The following is a 21,368-nucleotide window of genomic DNA, read 5'->3' as shown; positions in this document are numbered from 1 at the left end:
GGTTTTGTTCAACATCCTAAATTTGGTTTTGAAGGGCAAATCAAATTTTCTAACTATCCCTCTAACTATAGAACAAAATCATTTTGTACTTACTCTGGACCTTAAAAACAAACAACTTTATCTTTACTTTTAGTTAGTATTTATGCTTATTGGCTCTTAGCCACAATTAATAGCTGGGGATAGAAAATGTGATCAGTAAAGTTTTGACTTTGTATCAGAAAAGCTTCATCAGAACCTCTCCTGTCCCTCTGGGACAGACAGCTTTCACATGTCTGCAGATTGTTCTAGCTGCCAGTGATTTTTCTTTCAAAGGGCTTGTGGAGATTTTTCAAAGCATTATATTTGGGCAGTGGAGCCCACAACGCAGCACATATGACTTAAACGCTCTTTGGGGAATCCTCTGCGCTTCTTACCAATGAAGCTATAAATAACGTTCCAATTATGGAACGAGGGCCTCTACTGACCTTTGAATAGATATCTCTAACAAGTGAGCTAGTTTGGCTAAATCCTTATTTAGATTTGTCAAAAGTCATTTTTCTTTGGGTTTCTCAATACTTTATGTAATTTCCCTTGACTCATCATGGGGCACTTATGCCTTAGAAAGGACAATCTCATGGAATTATTTTCCTCTTTCGAGGTTGTAAGGAAAAGTTAGCTTCCCAAGTTAAAAAGAAGAAGTGGTGCAGGCAGGAAAGAAGGAAGGTGCTTTTTCAGAGTACAATTGGGAAGCCATGCAGAGGCCGGCAGGCGGAGAAGCATCAGGCAGAGAAGCAGGTGGCCCCATCAGCGGGAAGCCGTGTGGCTTGCCATGCTAATTGATGGGAACCACACCTGTTGCTTTCATAGTTTTAGAAACAGTTGATTTTAAAGATGTGAGAATCTGCATTCATAGTAGGATAATTCACTGAGAAACATGGAGCTGAAACTTTGGTCAATTGATAATCACAGTTTGCTGCCTTCTGGGACTCGGTCTCTCAAGAGCCACAGTCATGTTAAAGGCACAGACTTGAAGACACAGGTACTCTGTTGCTCATAAAGGGAAGACTTAACCTACTATTTTCAAAGAAGGGTGTCCAAGGGCAGGGTAATGAGAGGTTCTTATCGAACATCAAAAGTTAGCTATATAGCCAGTAACTTACATATTCCTTGAAGCAAAAGATAAATCTTTTCTAAAGCCTAGCCTAAGACTTAGCCCACAGTAAGTATTCAGTGCATTTCTGTTGAATAATACAGTTTGTTTTTCAACTTTGCCTCCTTTTAGTGGACTAATAAAACCCCGAGAGGGGAAAATTACCATAAAAGAATTGCCCGTGACTCAGTGGAGGTGTCCCTGTCAGGCACTGATTGCCTGGGATGGTTTCAGTCAGGCTCATTAGGATATAACAGCATCAGAAACATTCCAGTTAAGGAGTATTAACACCTCAGGCACGTGAACTGATAATGTCTAGCAGGACGTGGGGCTGGGGAAAGGGTTTATGGAACTGTCAGTCAATCAGAGTCAGACTTCACCTGCCGTTCAGCTTCAGGCAAGAGCTCTGTGACAGGTGGGCCGTGGCTACCAGACGAGGAAGGGTAGACAAGCAAAAGGACAAAGAGCACACTTGGCTTCTAGTCAGACTTCGGTCCTCCATATCCTTTTCACAGCCCCGTTCTGGAACAGTCACTTTGTTCATTTTGTTTTTGAAAATTTCCTTTCCTGTTCTGCCCTTTCATCTCTGACTTTCCTTTCCCAGTCTGTCTCTGCCATTCTGTTCTTATAAGTGGCTACAGTTGCCTTCTAAGTGACTGAAAATACTTCTGTGTCTTCTCTTCCAAAATAAAAATAGCAAGCTGACTGTGATACTTAAGTTGAGACTAAAGCAGCAGAGGTCTCACTTTAAATTTTTCTTTTTTCTTTATTTTTCTTTCTTTCTTCTCTAGTCATTGAACAAGCAGATTTTCCTGTGTTGGGTTTGGGATGGTGAGAGGAGGTAGGAGCCATGTTATGTACAAACAGATATGTGGGAATATTTGACTAGTAAATTCAGTGGATGGACCATGACATATACCCACAGTCATGACCAGCAGTCATCCTTTTAAGACTCTATGTGGGATAACAGTGTTAGGCTTAATTCAGAAGAGCCTTTACTCTTTAGAATTAAAAAAAATCAGAACAGAGGAACTAAAAAAGACAGGCAAAAGGGTGAAAATAAGAATACAAACATAAAGAGAAAGCAAGATGTTCAGAATTACAGGTCTGTTAAGCTGATAGAAGGTCCACGGATAGCCTAGGGTTGAGTCTCTTTGTTGCAGAGTGACCGTTGAGCAAACACAAAGAGCTGACTTGCCCCAGGTCACCCTGTGTGGTGACCTGTAGGCTGATAGCTGAGCCCAGGGCTTCCTAGACTAATGGGTGCTGGAAGGAGGAGCCATGAGTACGGTACTTGGGTAGGAAACAGTCTGTTACATGGTAGACATTATTGAGGTAGGATTTTAAATCTGGGAAAATTCCACTTTTTGGAATAACTTCTTATCCTCCAGCTTGTTTAAAATGTGAGTCCTTCTCTGACTGTTTGGTGTTGACTCTAGTGCACCTAACAATGGCCTATTTTACACGAGTGATCCTAGAGATTAGAGGTTTGTCTGCTTGGCCTTTGTGTCATAGCCTGGTAGCACATCCCCCCCATGCAAAGCCAGGCTACAAACCTCATCTTTTGACAACAAAGGCACCCCGTGAGGAAGCTAGAATGGGTCTGGTTACAGCTATGTGGGAACATTTTGGTTGATGTTTTTACTTTCAAGCATTTCTATTGATAAGTTACAAAAAGATATTAATCTCTCCTGAGCACACAAGACACAATGCCCAGCTCCACTTTACAAATCATTTTACCATTAGCCTGAGCAGCTCTAATACATCAACAACCAGGGAAAGTGCATTTGCTTTATTTTAAGGTAGAATATTTATTTTGGGTAATGGATTATTAAATAGATATGTATCATTTATCTGCAAGTCGTTTTATTGAGGATGATTTATAGCACATCAACAGCCATTGCAAATGCATTTGCTCTCTTTTAAGGGCCGCTCATTTTATTATGAATGGCTTACTGAGCAGAGAGAAGCCAATTGCCGAGAACCTGCTTTCTCGAGGCTGTGATGTTTTACAAGGGTTACCTTGTAAATATTTTGTAAATCATTTATAAATCTTTTTTTGGCAAAGTATCCTGAAGCCCAATTAATATTCCAATTCCCCAGGGCCATTTGGAGAAAGAGAAGCCCTCTAAAAGGGAGTCTGAAATCTGGCATCCTTTACCTAAAACGGGAGCCGTGCACTCCGACAGCTATATCAGGGAGATTTTGATTCCTCATCTGAAATGTCAGTATAAATTAGACAGCTTATTTATTAGAATTTGATTGACATTAGGGAAGCTTCATGGCCGAGAATGGGATGAAAAGAACACCTCTAGTCTCTAACTTTTCTGTTTGTGCTGCTCGAAGAAGTCGTATTGTTTGCCACTCAAGCACAAGATGGTCCATTGTGTATGAAAATTACAGAAATGGGTGTGAAACACAATCTTGATGATACTTACCTGGCCTGGTTAAAAAAGAAAAAAGGAAAAACTTGACTATCACATGTATCTTTAGTATCTTAAGGTATATCTAGACAACAAATACAGACACTTGGCTACTACAGTATAATACTGTCAGATTTTTAATTTCAGAAAGGGTAAACACTGCCAAGTTTTGAAGGTCTGCGTCAAGGATACTGACATAATTTTCAAAGTCACGGTTATACCACAGCACCTCCCCTCCACATAAAACCCGGGGGGTTGACACCAGCACATCTCTCCCTAATCTATCCCGTGCATAACAATGTGGCCACAGAGTCCTCCCGAATATTTGCAACTGCAGGAGCCGAAGTGAGTTTTGCAAATGAGGTGGGGGTGATGTATTTTATTGCTGATACTGTTTCACCTGTATTTAGTCCCACTGACATGGCAAACCCACGGCCAATTGTCCTTATAGCCCCTGTGGATTTCTCCCCAGCGCACTAGCACTGGGGGAAGACGTGAGCATGGAGCGTACTTAACTGCCAAGCTGAATGGCTCTGTAATGTAGCTTCAGTGTGGCATAAATTAAGCTGTCATTTTTTTGGCAGCAAGTGCAGAGAGGCGATTTTCCTGTACTGTAACATTTGAAACAACAATTTTCTGGCTCCAGTACTGACTGACAGTTTCGTGTGATACATTCTCAATGTGTGTGCTTCAGGGCTGCAGCTGGAAACTGCCTTCCAGGCAAGGTATTGTCTCTATTAGCAAATCCTCGCTGCTGTTGCCCTTACTGTAGACATTTCCTGACTCCCTCTGCTGCCACTCAGTCCAAGGAGGCTGCCACCGGGCCAGCAGAAATGGCCCTGGAGATCTAGCAGCCCGAGCAAGGGTCTTAAGCATGATTCTTGTATGCAAAGCGGTCTTTGATCGTGAAAATCAGATTGTGTACTCCAGTGTGCTGGCTCTAACTGTGCAAAGCCTTTTATGAAGAGGGAGGTTTCCCCAAGCTGGGCTGAGGTTTTGTGGGCAGGAAGACTATTGGATGCTTTAAGGACCTTTCAGGTGTGGAGTGGGAGTGCAACTACCTTTCCGTTTCCCAGGCTGCAGGTTAGCTATGGTGCAAAACCAGAATGTTGATAAAGGTAATGAGAGGTGTTGGCAGGAGGGTCTCTGGAGGGACCACAGCAAACTGCTCTTTCTTTAAATATCCTCCACCCCCCCTCACCCCCCCACCCCAACCCAAGATAACTATAAAGCAATATAGGCACCACTACTTGCCAGCTCTCTTGAATACACATAAAGGGCAGAAAAGGTTACCTTGAAAGCAGTCAAAATAAAACTGTAATCACATCAGTCAGGATGCAGCAGGGAGAAATAAGTTATGTTAACCCTGAACTTGCATGCGGAGTTGCTGCTGGTGTTCTAGAAGGAGGAAGTTCTCCCCCAGATCAGAGCAAAGGCTTTCAGCAGCTCAGTTAGGCAAGGTTGCACCTAACTTACCCCCAGAGTGGGTCTTGATCACATTTAGAGCTCTTCAAGGAGGAATCCATGACTTCCCTGAGGTTGCATAGTGAAGCTGTTTATCAAATAACTTGTTCATAGTCCAGTAGGTTCTTTCTTATATAGAATGTAAGTCTTTATATGTTAGTTTCCCTTATTCTGTTTGGTGCTGTCATTGGAGAAAATAGGAAACATGTCCTAAGAATTCATTATAAAATATCATTCAGAGTCTGCCTGCTCTCAGGTTCAAATATATAGCTTGTGAATGACTCATTTATTTGTCCAAACAGCAAACACACAATATTTGCTATGGGTTAGTACTGTCCTGGGGACACAAAGAAAAACTGCAGATTAAAATTCAAGCCCTCCATCTATGGTCAAAGGTGTACCTCCTCTCCCACCATTTCCCACCACCATCCAGGCTCATGTCCATGACCTTGGCCATACCTACCTGCTCACTAGCTAGAGCGGCCACATTTCCTCTTACTTTCATGTCGTGGCTCAAGTGGCTTTATTTATGGGAAATGACCACCTACCCTATTCTCTTCCTGATTAACTCCCAACTGAGACAAGAAACCTTCCCTGACCAAATCCCTCAACCTAGTCAGGGTTAGACATCTCTCTTCTCATTGTTTGAGCATCTTGTGTATATATCTCTTTCAAATTTTAATTGTCTTTTATCTGCCTATTTCTAAAGCTAAACTTAAGATCTTTTATGCTGGGGACTGTACTTTACTCTATAACCCTGCCCCAATACCTGCTACATATTAGACATTTAAATATTTCAGTAAATGAATATCTACACTTGTGGTTATTGTTTTCAAGATACATCCACAAATCATAAATTCCCAATAAAAGAAAAAAATTCTCTGATAATGGCTCATTTTTCCTTGGGGAGAAAAAAAATACTATCCAAGTAATTCATGTTATATTTCTTTCATGGTATTCTAACAAAATCGTATCGTATTCCTACATTGCTAACCTATGCTCAGCCCCTGGTCAGCAAGCTTCTAAAGACCTTCCTGCTGGGCATAATATTCTACCATTCTCTAGAGCTTATTTCTGTAATTTACTGAGCTTTGATCATCCATACTGAATGTTCATTCTGCTTATTCTAAGCCATATTCTGAGCTTGTCAAAACCATTTTAAATCCTCAGGCCAGAGTAGAAGATGCTGTGTTTTCTCTACCCATGCTAGGATAAGGCAAGGATAATATATGTGAAAAAAAGAAGATCCAAAATCAGAATAGGTAAAATACTCCTCAAGTTCTGAAGTCAGCTGGCAGTGGGGAGAGAACAGAGGCCTGGGTTCTGGCCTTGGATTCAGCATTTACTGGCTGTGCCTTTGAGTAGGTCACGTAACCATTTCATACTCACCCTACATCCGTATTTTTGTGCCATTATCAGTGCTGCGCTGATGCGTGTCAGAAAGAATCTGCAAGTTAGGAAAGATTAAGTGAGTATTTTTGTTACTCTTGAGTCTTCAACAGCCATACGGATGTGCAACCAATGGAAAAACAGTCTCTGCTAATTCTCCACCTGTTTCTCTATATCCTCCTCCTCATGATCATCTTCATAAAATTGATTAATTACATACCTACTCTGTGAAAATGACTAGACCAAGCTCTGTAGTCACCTATTAGTCAACCAATCAAACAATGAGGAAAACTTCCCATTATATCTTGCCTTAAAATCTTACAAAACACTCACATAAGAAAAGATAAATTGAAAACAGGAGTCTATGTGATAAGTGCCAAGTGAGCATTCCCCAAAATATCTGTTCTCAGAGGTGCTGAGGACAGCTTCAGGCCATATTATTTGAACCCAGACTTTGAAATTTTGACTGAATTCTGGTCAGTGAAGAGGAGGAGAAAGGATGTTTCCATAGGGGAGGTGACGGCATGTGCAAAAGTTCAGAGGTAGAATGTGTACACCCGTGTCCACAGTGGCATTATCCATGCTGCCAAAATTTAGAAGCAATCCAGGTGTCTGCTGACAGATGAATGGGTAAACAACATGTGGTATGTACATTCATGGAGTATCATTCAGCCCTAAACAGGAAGGAAATACTGACACATCCTACAATACGAATGAATCTTGAAGACATTATGCTAAATGAGATGAGCCAGTCACAAAGGTTACTAATACTGTATAACTTTAACTCCACTTCTGTGAAGTCTTAGAGTAGTCAGATTCATAGAGACAGAAAGTAGAATGGTGGTGGCCAGGAGCTGGGGGAGGAGGGAATGGGGACTTACTGTTTAATTGTGGATAGAGTTTCAGTTTTGCTAGATGAAAAGAGTTTTGGAAATGGGTGGTGGTGATGGTTGCACAACAGTGTGCATGTACTTAATGCCACTGAACCATACACTTACAGATGGTTAAGATGTTAAATTTTATGTAATGTGTATGTCACCATAACTTTGAAAGTTCACAGTTAGAAAGGTGTAATTTAGAAAAAAAATAATCGATGGATTTGGCTGAGGTAGGAGTTTATATAATAGATTAGTTGAAGGCAAACCTAGAAAGAAGGGTTCAGACTGGATCACAGGAAGTCTTCAGTGAACACTGAGGACCTGATGATGAAGAATCACTGAAGGCTTTTGAGCAGGAGAAGCATGCTCTCGGAATGGTGCTTCTGGAAGCTTGGACTGGAAGGGTATGCGGGGTAACCTGAGAAGCCTGAAGGTGAAGGCAGGAGTCTGATTGACTACGTGTCATTAGTTGAGGATTGAGGTTAGAACCGGAAGAAGGGTGGTGGAAGATGGCATAAAAAGGATGGGCAGTTACAGGGGACCTGGCTGAGAGCTGAGAACACCTGGTGATTGACTACTTGGGGATGAGGAATGGGAGTAAAGGGGCACTGGAGGTGGTTCAAAGTTTGTGTTTGAGAGACTTGAAAATGAACTGTATTATCCAAAATGGAAATATTAACAACTTGTTTGTTAGAGGAGATGGTGAATTTTGTTCCAGATGTTGAATTTGAAAAGATGTTCACCATCTTTATTATTTAAAGGAAAACACGCATCAGGAAATTGTTGCTCAGCAAAAGATGTGGCCTTGAGATAGTCAAGAGTCATCTCCTAAGAATTAGAAAATAGTCTATAAATAAAAGAGGAGAGGAGAGAGAACACGTTTATTGAAGTCCCCCACTAGGCCAGGCACCCTGTGAGCAACTTCCTAGACCACAGCCCAACTCTATGCATTGGTTCGTAATATCCTCATTTACACAGGCAGAAGCTGAGGCATAGAAAGGTCAACAAGCTTGCCCAGCTTCACAGGCAAATAATATGTGGCCAAAGAGTACGCACATGGTGGCCTGACCCCAGAGCCCAGGCTCTCCCTACGCTGTTCCAGGCCACCTGTCCTGGAAGACGTGAGTCCTAGTTCTGGCTCTGCCGGTAGTTGCTGCATGACCTTCAGGAAATATCTTCTCTGAGATTCAGTTTATTTACTTGTAAATACACTTAGACTATAACAGTTTATGAATCGTATTTCACCTACTTTTATGATTATGTTATTGGAAAGCTTTGGAAAGTATTTTCAGGGTTAAGAGAAACTTTCCAACTGGGGTTAGAAACCTGGATTCTAGCTCTGTTTTTATAAGTTGCTGTGTGCATTGGTCAAGAAATTTACCCCTCCTGGGTTTTTTATTCCTCTGGCTGAAAGATTCCCAATGTCTTAATATGAAAGTTGTACCCCTGCTCTGAAGATTTGGTTTACCATCTGAGTGGATTAAAAAATAATTACTTTGTTTTTCTTAAAAATCAAAATCATAGCCCCACTAACCTGCACACCTGACAATCACACAAACTAATACAGATTGAGGACTTGCGCTGGGCCAGGGAACTCTGTAAGCCCATTACGTGTATTAACTCAATTTTCCCACAATCCTGCCAGGTAGGTTTTATTATCAGTCTCTGTTTATAGGTGATGGGGCAGAGGCAGGGAGGAGTTCTGAAACTTACTTGAGGGCATAGAGTTAAAAGGCAGCAAAGACGCACAGTCTGAGACCAGAATCTCCGTGAGTTATCAACCAGATACAAAGTCATTCAGCATCATTTACTTGCTATCTTGTTCTGAATGAAAAAAATACCCAAATACTCAACATTACTTCAGATTTTTGAAACCAGCTTGACTTACTTCCATTTTTACCTTCAAAATCCTTAAAGAACCATGAATTCTCTATTGACAGTTCTCTAAAACCTTGCTCCTCAAAGTGTGTTCTACCAGACCAGCAGCATCCGCATCCCCTGGGAGAGTGTTACATTTGCGGGAGCTCAGGCCCCACCCCAAAACCTACTGGATCAGGATCTGCACGTTAACCAGGTTCCCTGTGATTCATGTGCACACTGAAGCCTGAGAGGCGTGCATCCAAGTGCTCTCTAACCCCTTCCAGCTCTGGTGTTCCAGGATTCAACTTCCTCTCCTGCTCCCTCAGCGCACTGACCTGTCCAGCAGTTTTCGAGGCAGGGTTCGTCTGGGATTGCTTACTTACCACCCAATATCTTGTGCTCTCTCATAAGTCATTTCCATTAAAAAAAATATGACTTCTACTGATTTTGTGCAGCCCTCCAGTTCTGAACTGGACTAAATGTCATCTCTTTTCACCCATAACGGGACACTCAGGTCTCTAATGCCAAAAGGCTCTCCCATTTCTTGAGGTCCGGACAGGCATGTGTGGAGATGGCTTCTGTATCACTTACCTTCAGATATTTTGACACTTTCTCATACCTTTATTGCCTACTAACAGAGTTACTGCAAATTCCCTCCCAACTGGGCTTCTACAAACTTCTATCAGCAGGTTTGACTATATTCAAATGGCCACTGCCAGACAGCATCACCTGCTCAAATGCTCCCTCAAATTGGTCTCTTCAAAAGGTATCAGCTTTCATTTCAGACAAATGGAGGATACAGTTAAGAGGTGAGAGGTCTCTGAGAGGTGATGTCTTCATTCTTTTCTGTTGGAAGGTAAGGCCCCCTGTCATGGAGCTGTGTGTCAGGACCAGCCTAGAGTGGAATCTCTGAGACATTCTCCCTTCCCACTTGCTTTTAAAGCGAATTCAAAAGGTGTGGCCATTTGGTGACTGTTCGTGTTACTCACATGTTTCCGGGCTGTATTAGGTTGTTTTATGAACTGGCTCAGTGCATTTATTATATCCACATTGAGTAGCGTCATTATAATTAAGTGCCTGTCACGATTTCCATTACACACTGCTGTTTTAAAGGCCTGAAAACATAGCCATAAAATTTACTTTTGACTGCGATTTGGCATGCCTGACTCCAGTGCCTAATCACACTTTTCATTCAAAGCATAAAATTCTCTTCTGCTGCCCAAATACTAGTTTACTCATAATACTTTTATGTTCAGAAGAACAAAGATGCAACTTCTCCACCTCAAAATGGGTATTGATTGCTTTTTAAATTAAAAATATTGATACGATAAACCAGACCTAAAGTATATTATAGAGTGTAAGAAATTTCATGGCATGATTGATTTATAAACTTGATGCTATATTTTCAAGAATTAGCAATGATGATTACATTAAATGCAACACATTATGCGCTCATGTAATTGTATGTAAATAACCTAAGGAATTATATATCATAACACATTGAAGGCAGTTATGTCCAGTGACCTAAAATACGCATGGCTTTTCCTCAGTTTTGCTTGGGTGGGGAGGGGCAGAGCAAGAGAGGACACATGAACATGCCACTTTTGTAGCTGAATTTGCAGGTGGGTAAATGTATCATAACACAGCCTGAATGTGAAGAACTTTAGCCACCAAGATCCCCGTTTAGAACGAGAACTATTCCTCAGGATAAAATGCTGTGGCAGATTAACTAATAGCCTCCCAATGATGCCCATGTCCTAATCCCAGAACCTGTGAGCATGTTACTTTACTTAATAAAAGGGACTTTGAGGATGAGACTGAGTTAAGGGTCTTGAGATGCAGAGACTATCCTGGATTATCTGATGGACCCAATGGGACCAACAAAGGCCCAGACAAGGAACAAGAGCAAGGCAGGAAGGTAGGAGTCAGGTAAGGAGGTGAGACTGAAGCAGATATCCAAGTGATGTGAGGTCAGGAGCTGAGGAATGTGGATAGCAACTAGAAGCTGGAAAAGTCATGCAAGCGGATTCTCCCTTAGAGCCTCCAGAAGGAAGGCTGCCCTGCTGACCCCTTGATCTTAAGGCTTCTGACCTACGGATCTATAAGAGAAAACATCTGTGTTGCTCTACACCCCTAATTCTGTGGTAATTTGTTACAGCAGCAATAAGAAACTGATACAAATACTTCAGGAAATTAAAAATGCAGGGAAGCAGAGCCCAGATCGAGTCCATTGTTTTTAAACTTTTAAGAGCTGTTAGTGTCTTTAGAAACATAAAAGGAAATGCTTTGGGAAAGCTATTAAAATTTTTTGAACTCTTCTTCTTTCTTAGTGATTAACTTGCAGATGTTCTGTTATCATTAATAATCTAACCTAATTGCTGGTTCAGGAATAGGGTAACGGGGTTCTATTAAATAAGGGGGATCTTCCTCCCAAAGAATGGAAGTTGGTTTGTGCATTGTGTTGTGCACACAGTGGGCTGTTGAAGTTGACTTATTGCTCAGAGCAGAATCCTTTATTGGTTGGGAGGCTATTTGAAGCCCTTTTAAAAGTAATCAGTAGGAAGGTCTGGGCTTTACACTCATGTGAAACTATGGTATTTAGTTCTCATCCACCTTTTAAGTAAGCTGCTTCTTCAACGCATGTATGGCTGAGCATGGTTTATTCAACTCTACCTTCCTAACAGGTGCATCTTAGACCTAGAAATCCAATCCCTTTAACTCTCTCCTCTAGCCAAAAGAAAATTGCCAGTCCTTTATTTACCTGTGTGAGAGGAAGAGTGACAGGATTGGATACACCAGCTTGGATGACAGACAGAACACTGATGCACAGGCTGTCCCGGGTGTGAGATCTCGTGCCTTCACTTCTGCCACTGAAAAACATTAAAAGATAATGGACTAGGTGTTCAGCTACATAGACGACCAGATTATAAAATCCATGCGTCTGCAAACTACCCTAACTTATCTTAGGGCCTCACAACTGCTTTCCTAACTTTGCATACTGCACTGGCCATAAGTTCAAATAGGGAGCAGTAAGTTATATCCCTATACAGCCTGAACCATTGTGCCCTAGCTGATCAAGGAAGGTATTCACGCCAGCACTGATGCTCCCTGGAAGGGTGTCAGAGACTCTGAGGGGCTGGGACCATCACCCTGCACATCTGTCCCTGAAGCCTGCATCCTGAACCACACATGGTGACAGAGATTCAGAAAACAGAATATGTGCAGGTAAACAAATGACCATGTGAGAATTCCTCCCCCTCTTCAAAAAAGCCCCCAAAACTAAAACCCCCCAAACCGATAAACACAACACATTCAAAAAGGAGTTCTGCCACTTTCATGGCTTTATTGTGTGTTTTTAAATTCTATAAGTGACCAAATGGGACTCATCAACTCTTTCAAACCATAATGGGGCCATTAGATTATTTTTACCTGGCTTTGTGCTAAATGGATCCCTAGGTAGCTGACAAAGAGCTGAAAATTGACCTGAAAGCATATGGGGGCCTGTATTTTAAAACTCTTGGCACCATTTGCACATTATGTACCAGCTCTTATCCCATTTGGCCTTGTAATAGGGTTATTTATGCATGTGTCTAATCGCTACTCCTGGACCGGACGCCTCTAGGATCTGGGTACGACTAGGTACCTAGTCACTGCACAGTAAGCATTTATTGGACAAGAGAGAGAAGGGGAAGGGAGGAGGGAGAGAAGTAGGCTAGCCCCTTCCATTTGCTTCATATATTTCCACAGTAGACACCAGATAAAACAGGAAATGCACTTGAGCTTGGCTGCAGGGGCCAGCACTCCCGGCTCTTCCTGTTTCTGGTTAGGAGGAGGTTGGCACCAAGAGTGCCAGATGAGGCTATGGGAGGAGAAGAAGCCTGCACAGGGCTGAGTTTGTGGTTTCACAAGTCATCCTGACTAATGTGTCAGATGGGGCTCCACTCCCCATGGGTGCAGGAGCATCTCTCCATGGAGATTTGCCCCCATGGTTGAAGCCAGAAGAGACCACAAGGCCAGTTTGCCTCCTTCTTTTCTGCCATTGCCCCCTGCACAGCTTCAACCATGAGTACTTGTTATTTAATTGTAATTTACCTGACAGCCCAAATTTCAAGCGTGTTATCTCCCACCAGGTAATTGCAGGACTTCTGCCCCTTGTCTTTTACGGGACTGTCCTTACTCAAGAATCTCTGCGCTGTCTTGCATGTGCAGGTAGATCAGACTGAGCCAAGGTTCCCCTCCTCGGGAATTTGATCCCCTCAGACCAGAGCAGTTCCCTCGGGCTGCCTCTGCCTTCCGCTCTTCCATGGTCACAGTTTCATGCCCTGAGGTTGTCAATGTCCTGGGCAAAGTTTCCGCTGATTCCAGGGAGTTCTGTCATGTCCCTGGGAACCTGAGGCTGGCAGCTGCTTTTGCCAAGGCAGAGGATCAGAGTTTGAAGTCTGGCAAGAGGTGCTAGCTGATTCCATAGCCCTTATCTCTAGTTATGTGTTCTTCATCTGTCAGTGGACTTCCTGGCTGGGTCTCTGGATTCCATATAGCCAGAGGTGATGGCCCCTGCCCTTGTTTAGAGTACCCCTCCCCCTAGTCTTTTATTGCAGAAGGCAGAGTATTGATGCAAAATTCGGTACACATTTCATTTGAAGTGATAAGTTATGGTGGTTGCCTGGCAAAGGTGTAGCTGGTCCCAAGATCTTCTCTCCTCCCTTTGTTTGATGGCCAACCTGGGTTTTTCAGATTCTCCTCTGGGAATTTTCTTCCAGATTTATATGGGCCACTTGGGAGGGAGAAGATATCATTTGTATCCTTCACCCCTCCCAGAAAGCACTGAAGCTAATTCTTGGCAGTGCTATGTCCACCAGGAACCTACTGTCTTGGACACAACAAAAACAAAATGGCAGCAGGCCTGTCTCACTGAGTCTCAGCATTTTGCTTTTTGGGGCTGGGAGGGGCTTCCTCTAATCACATGGCCTCTCAATGCACTGGACCATGCTCTGAGGGACAGAGTGGCTGGCTGCGCTAAGCACCAAAGTACTGGCAGGAACTTTTGAGGCTCTTTCAGAAGGCTTGTAGTTCTCTCTTAAGCCACTGACAGTGGCCTCCCATTTTTCTAGGAAACTGGAAGCCTGCGCCAAAGCAGGGCACTGAGGATCGCAGTGGGACTTATTCAAGGCTGGCAGCATCTGCACTACATCTTGTGGCTGTTCTGAAACGACGTTTCTGACCACCATCCCTGGGGAGACTTGGCTCCCTGCTTGCTTCTAGGTGTTAAGACAACACCTGCAAGGCCAGCCATACTTCTGAACACCTGACTAACCTGTCCTTTCTCCCACTTGGGACACCTGCACAGGCATCAGGCTCTCCTACCGCCTTCTCCTTGCCCCTTGTGAGGCCGGCCAGGCTGCCCCTCGGTGTGCCCCGGGCTAGCCAGTGTTCCCAGTGCTTTCCTCTTCCTCAGTTTACTGAGCAGTCTTCCTCCCTGTCTCACCCTGCAAGAGGGGACGCTCAGGGTCGGGGACACACCCAAGCTTTGGGTAGGGAGGGCTGGCATTACAGACAAGGATTTAGCCATCCCTGCCACAGCCACTACAGCTTTCTCCAGCAAAAAGTTCACTCTTGGAAATTCTCTACCCAACAGGGAGGAATGAAGGATCACTTTCTAGAGACCCATCTTCTTTCCTTGTATCCTCCTAGAGACAGAAGGAAAATCAACCTCCTCAGCAAGCTCTGGAAGACTACACCTATTTCCTTCTCTCCTGAACATGCCAAAAAGCACTTTATATGCCTGAGGAGGAGTTTTAACAAGCAAATCAATTAGCTCTAATCTCTGTAGCAGTGGTTAATCCCTGATGCAGAAGTACATGACCCAGGAGTCAAATAACCTCAGAGAAATCCCACAACACGTGGCTCAAACAACCCTGGACCTCCCAGTGGCTGCTCCCAGTGTAGTCTTGTTGTGGCTTAATCACAGATTTCGCTAGATCTTTAGCCCTCCTCTAGGTTACTTTAAAACTTTGACCCATCCCACCCTCTGAGTTTTCTCCTCCTACCTGCAAGCTTCTCTGGACATTCCAGAGAGAATTTCGCATTTATGACCCCACTGCTATCCTCATCACCACCCTTCCCTCCTGGATTTTTCTGAGTCATTCCCACTGGAGCCACAGCTTGGCCAGGGAAGGGCCATAGCTCACTACGGCTGCTACCACTGCTCTCAGAAACTCACCCAGGATACCCCTCTGCTTCCTGAATTCAAGACAGTGCACTGCCACCATGGCCACTGTGTTATTACTTCAACACCACGTGTAGAAGGCTGGAGACAGTCCCGCCTCAGTGGCACTCAGAGTGGGGACTCTGTTCCCCTTTGTGTGTTACACTCTGTGGGGCCCACAGTGGGGAGGCTCAGTACCCTGAAATGTTATGAAGTCTGAGTAGGCTTCTTCCTATTTACCTGTAATCTGCAATCGTAATAGCTCCAGAGTAATAATAATAATACTCACCGACACATATTGAGAGCTTATTGCTCACTGTTCTAAGTACTTTACGTGCATTTACTCATTTCATTTTCACACAGACTCTGCAAGGTAGCTTCTGTTCCTACCACCCCCATGTTACAGGTGAGAAAACTGAGGCACAAACCAGTGAAGAATAGCTGTAGTCAGCAAGGAGGAAAGCTCGGCTGGGAACATGGCTGTAGAATATGTGTCTTCAATGGCCGTGCAGTTCTGCCCCACACGTGCACGTGCCTGCTGGTCAGAGCAGAGAACGTTTCAGTGAAAACCATTTTTATGCTCCCTTCCAGATATGTTCTCCTTTGAGGGATTCAAAGGGAGTTTGGGTCCCAGTCATCATGCCTGCCCCCCTTTTCCCTTGGCTTCTTTCTTTTTCTAAATTGAAGTATAGTTGGTTTACAATGCTGTGTTAATTTCTGGTATATAGCATAATGATATATATATAATTTTCATATTCTTTCATTATAGCCCATTACAAGTTATTGAATATAGTTCCCTGTGCAATAAGTAGGACCTTGTTGTTTTCTGTTTTATACATAGTAGTTAGTATCTGCAAATTCCAAACTCCCAATTTATCCCTTCCTGCCCCCCACCCCTTTCCCACCTGGTAACCACAAGTTTGTTTTCTGTGTCTGTGAGTCTGTTTCTGTTTTGTAAATAAGTTCATTTGTGTCAGTATTTTAGATTCCACATGTAAGTATTATCATATGGTATTTTTCTTTCTCTTTCTGACTTACTTCACTTAGTATGACAATCTCCAGGTCCATCCATGTTGCTACAAATGGCATTATTTTATCCTTTTTACGGCTGAGTAGTATTCCACTGTAAATATATGTCACAACTTCTTTATCCAGACATCTGTTGATGGACATTTACATTGCTTCCATGTCTTGACTATTATAAATAGTGCTGCTATGAACACTGGGGTGCATGTATCTTTTCAAATTAGATTTCCTTCTGGATATAAGCCCAGGAGTGAGATTGCTTCCCTTAGCTTCTTTCTGAAGTGACTCAGAGTCCTCCTTTGCACTTTGACTCCTATATTTCCTCCCCACCCTCCACCCTACTCTAGGTACTAAGACATGCTGTATTCTGGAAACTCAAAGATAGACATGGCCTGAGGACTTTTCAGAGAAGCCTCTTGTTCTCTTGGTAAATTTGCAGATGCATGTAGGTGGGGGATGTACCTGAATCTCTACCCCAGCCAACTAGGACCTCCTACATAAAAATATGGATTATTTCATTATTATTCCCCCAAAGCAGGCTGCAAATCTTTAAGGTCAAATTTCTGATAAAGCTTCATTGGAGTGATTATTTTTCTTCTTCTGTATGCAGGTTTTATTGTGGAAGGAATGTAAAGAAATTAAGAGAGATCCAGAACATTTAAGAAAAGTTGGCCAAAGCAACCCATATTTCCCACTTTCACACTACGCTCATCAAACATGATGAAAAGATCAAGTGACTGTAAAGGACTTGGCATCTCCATGGTCCAGTGCAGCTGGCTGCACAGAACTGGTCTAAAAATGAAATGACTCTTCTATTGTTTGCTTGTTACTCACTTCAGATAGAGAATACAAGAGCGAATGACCTTCTTCTTGGCTCGTAAGTGATTTCGCTTCCGTGCAGCCTCCCTGTGTAGCCTCTTCCTGCCTCTGCAACCATCCCCATTGCTGTCTCCATTTGCTTTTTCCCTTATACTGTTTTGCATTCAAGCACATTAAATGCAACCCATGTTATATAAGCCATTATTTATTCTCACATCGAAACACTGTAGGTCACCCACCACATACTAAAGAGAGAAAACCCATCAACAAATAGGCCCTGTCCATTCAGCTTAATTGACATTTCCATTGCCTTTAACTAGGGGCTCTGCATAACAGCCTACACCAGGAAGGATGTGGCAAGAACACCCATTGGCTGCCGCCTGGCTCTGCTTCTATAATTGAGCACCATTTGACCAATGGTGAGGGGCTTTCTGGGCGTGTTTCCCGCCTTTGTCAATGTTAATGCAATGCCAAGTGATAAAGATGCCCTTTGGCATTCAACGCTCTTAGCCTTTAATAATAAACACTTTCTGCCTCTCAAATTGCTGCTATACATGAACAGGTTTTAGTCAACCCCTGAAGTGAATATGTACCTTCTCATTACAGGGCAGCGGTGGTGAGAAAGCAATTCACTAAGCCATAGGGTTGGCAATCACCCATATTTTCTGCTATGAGTAAATAACTTCAATTGATTTAATCATAAAAGAATAACAGGAAAACTACATTGATTTCCAAATCCCTAATGTGAACATCAGATTCTATTGACCAGGCTTTGTGCAAGGAGGTTGTAGCCATTTGTATGAACTCAAGAAACATCAATACTTGATCATTACTCCAACAACAAAAAAAAATGACAATTTGGGCCTATTTCAAAATGGATTGAAGTAATATTATGCAGGGTGATTGGGCAATCTAGGGTGATGTAAGTGATAATATTCTGCAGTGCTCATTAGGTTAAAAAGAACAAAATCCATAAATTCTGGCGAACAGTTCTCCTGTTAATTGTAATAGGTCATTCACCTTCTATAGTAACAGTAATAACACACTAGACCTCTGTTTCTATTAAAGTAACCAAATGGGGTTGTCGAAAATTCATTTGTTGCTCACGTAAACTTAGCAGCTCAGAGGAGCAGTGCATGTAGAAAATCTCTTTATAAATGGAGAAAAATAGTGTTTGGTTCCCTGATACTGGCTGATTATTTGGGGTTTAGGAGCAAAGCGTAAAACCTTTAAGAGGAACATTTATATATTAAAGTGTGCAGAAAGAAATGTGTGTTCTTTATCTTAATGCAAGGGAAAGAATGTTGGACTGAATCGTTAAGTGGGTGAACAAGTTCATATAATTACTAATAAGAGACTGGGACAGGGGGTATAAACCAGGACTATCCCAGGCAAAGTAGGACCCGGGATCACTGAGGAGTGAGGGAGGCTGACTATAAACTCTGCCACTAAATTGCTCTGAAACTCCAAGCAAGACATCTTCTAGTTTGGGGTCTCTTCTTCACCTGCAAAATGAGATCATCTGTAATCTTGAAGTCTTCTCCAAACTATAGAAATCAGACTCTAAACCAAATGAATGGAGAGAGATGTTAATGTCATCATTCTCTTACTCATTATGTATCACTGGGAATGCTTCTTAATTATTGATGATCTCAGTACAAATTGTTTCTCCTTTACTAAGCTTTATGAAGGCAAACAATGATCATTTTAATGAAAGTTCTTGTCTACTGCAGAAAGTATAATGGGGGGGGGGGCTCTCCCATTCAAAAGACCCAAAGCCCTTAATAATGTTTATATGTGCAAAATTTTGGGGAGCACGAAACTCAGCACTCACCACTTGGTGAGCATCTTAAGGGACCCTGTGGTTATCAGTCGACTGGTTTTGCACTTTGTGGGCACCCAACACAAACCAGGTCTCCTGGGACATGGAATTCGTATAAGAAAAGATATCTGCCCTTGAGAAGCATATGTCATTATTAGGGAAATAAAATTAACACACAAAATAATTACTGAATCATACATGAGAGTAGAGAATTGACCCAAAAATTTAGTTTGAACATATGTTGTAGAATTTAGAAAAGGCTAAAATCAATGAGAATTGGATTATTCAGCAAATTAATGGTAACAGAAAGGAAACCTTATGATTTTCTGTGTTTTGTTTCTCTGAGCATGTGAAGCTTATAACGTAGTATGGAAGACAATTTTAGGCACACACAGACACTAAGCATTAAGAAACATTGAGTCATTTTATGAAAAAGTTATTGTCCTTTCGATTCCTTTGCTTATCCTCCAAGAATTTATCACCTCTCTAGCACTTGTTAATTTTCCTTTGTAGAGAAAGAGAAAATAGACCTCTGGAACAGAAACTTTGGATGGCAAAATTATCCACCTATGAGTTAATATTGTTGTGTCTCTATTGTTATTAATTTTAAGGTTATCTTCTAAGTCTAATTCCATTAAAGATAATGGTTTTCTTTTCACAACTGTGATATAACATTTATAACACACACACACACACACACACACACATATATTTAAGAGCAGAACAGTTAACAGTGTATGAAACAGGAAGCGATTATAAGCAGTGTCCAGATGTGACCCTGAAGGTGGTATGTGAATGGCAGTTTGGAGAACACTGTTGAAGTAGAAAAAGCACAAGCCCTCAAGGTGAAAGCCTGGCTTTAAATCCTCCTTCTGTGTTTTTCAGTGGGGACCTTGAGTAACTGCATACTCTCGCTGAACCTCAGTTTCCTCGTCTGTAAAGTGAGGGTTGGATGAGATGAACTCCAAGGTCTTCAGCTCACACTTCCGTGATTAAAGGGCTATTGAAGGCTTCTGAGCAGACAGTGACAAAATGAAGGAGGCATTTAAAGAAGATTGGTCTGGCAGGGGCATGAAGGTGAGTTTGGAGAGGAGAGAGCTTGGGGTCAGGGAGGCCAGATAGGTAGCTCTTCTGTAATCCAGGAATGAGCTGATAAGGGCCATGGCTAGAATGAAGGTAGTGAGAGTGCGAGGGACAAAGAGACATGAAGAAAGACATTTCAAAGGAAGATTTAACAGAATTTGAAAACTAGTAAATAGGATCATACCAGTGACTTAGGGATTCTGAATCTGGTGAAGTAAAAAAGGAAACCTTTTGATAAACTACATATGTTGGAGAGAAAACCTTGTTTAGTTCTGAAAATCTTGAGTTTGAAGTGATTGCAAGATAGTGATATTGAAATAATCTTGGGACATGTGAAAATACAGGACTGTACTTAGGTAAAAAGAATGATGAAGAACTTTTGATTTAGGCATCTTCTGCTTTGAAATGATGAATAAATAAGTTGCTAGAGAGAATGCAAAACAAGAATAGAAAGAAAACCCCAAATTGAATTTTGGAGTACAATGCCTATTGTTAAGGGGGCAGGAGAAGCAGGAAAGACCAAGAAAAGGAATAAATATAGAATACTTAGAGTGGGAGAAAAACCAGAATAGACTGGGGTTCTGCAAGCCAAAAGAGGAGCCAGTTTTCAAAAGAAGAGTGGGATTGAATGCAGAAAATCATGAAGGAGGAGCTCTGAGGCAAAGACAAAGTCTTGACTGACGTCATTAGTGCCCTTTGCATGGAAAGCATCAGGGTAGTAGCTGCTGATTAAGATTAAGAAGAGATTAAGATTAGGAGCCAGCTGGAAGGGAAGAGTAAATGTAAAAATATGGAAATCTGGCAGGAAGTGGAAAGAGAAAAATAAAATACTGGCAAGAGAAAAGCTGCAGATTCAAGGAAGGTTGATTTTATATATATAGGCTGTACTGTTGATAACAGGGGGATCAAAAGCTCTTGGAAAAGTTTTTGCTGTATAACACAGGGAACTATGTTCAATATCTTGTAATAACGTTTAATGGAAAAAATATGAAAACAAATATATGTATGTATATGCGTGACTGGGACATTGTGTTGTACACCAGAAATGGACACATTGTAAGTGACTGTACTTCAATTAAAAAAAAACAAACTCTTGGAAAGAGAAAGATGGAAGATTCTGGAAAATGAAGGGAGAGAAGTTGTGGACCTCACATTGTGAGGTCTAAATTATGAACATAATTAATTTCAGAGAAAGAGACCTCATGTCTATGTCCTCTCCCCTGGCACATCTCCATCAGATTCAGGTGCAAAAGACAAAAAAAATTAGTCA

At 42.1% G+C, this 21,368-nt stretch overlaps 1 long non-coding RNA gene across 4 annotated transcripts in view; it reads left to right on the top strand.

The window, feature by feature from the left end:
* The window catches only part of LOC141578160 (uncharacterized), a 302,298-nt gene that overhangs the window by 266,789 nt on the left and 14,141 nt on the right, over positions 1-21,368 (top strand). For 2 of the 4 annotated variants that reach the window (XR_012508182.1, XR_012508178.1), the window contains one exon: positions 19,901-20,092. The exons of 1 other annotated variant lie outside the window; for it this stretch is intronic. This is a non-coding gene — a long non-coding RNA (uncharacterized LOC141578160). Of the gene's footprint in view, positions 1-16,984; positions 17,246-19,900; positions 20,093-21,368 lie in introns of those variants that run through there. One more of the 4 variants, XR_012508180.1, reaches the window with a different exon arrangement.

The sequence above is a fragment of the Camelus bactrianus genome, chromosome 7, assembly GCF_048773025.1.
Source record: "Camelus bactrianus isolate YW-2024 breed Bactrian camel chromosome 7, ASM4877302v1, whole genome shotgun sequence".
NCBI lineage: Eukaryota > Metazoa > Chordata > Mammalia > Artiodactyla > Camelidae > Camelus > Camelus bactrianus.
The sequence above is the reverse complement of the archived record's forward strand: the minus strand, read 5'-3'. Positions and strand labels throughout refer to the sequence as shown.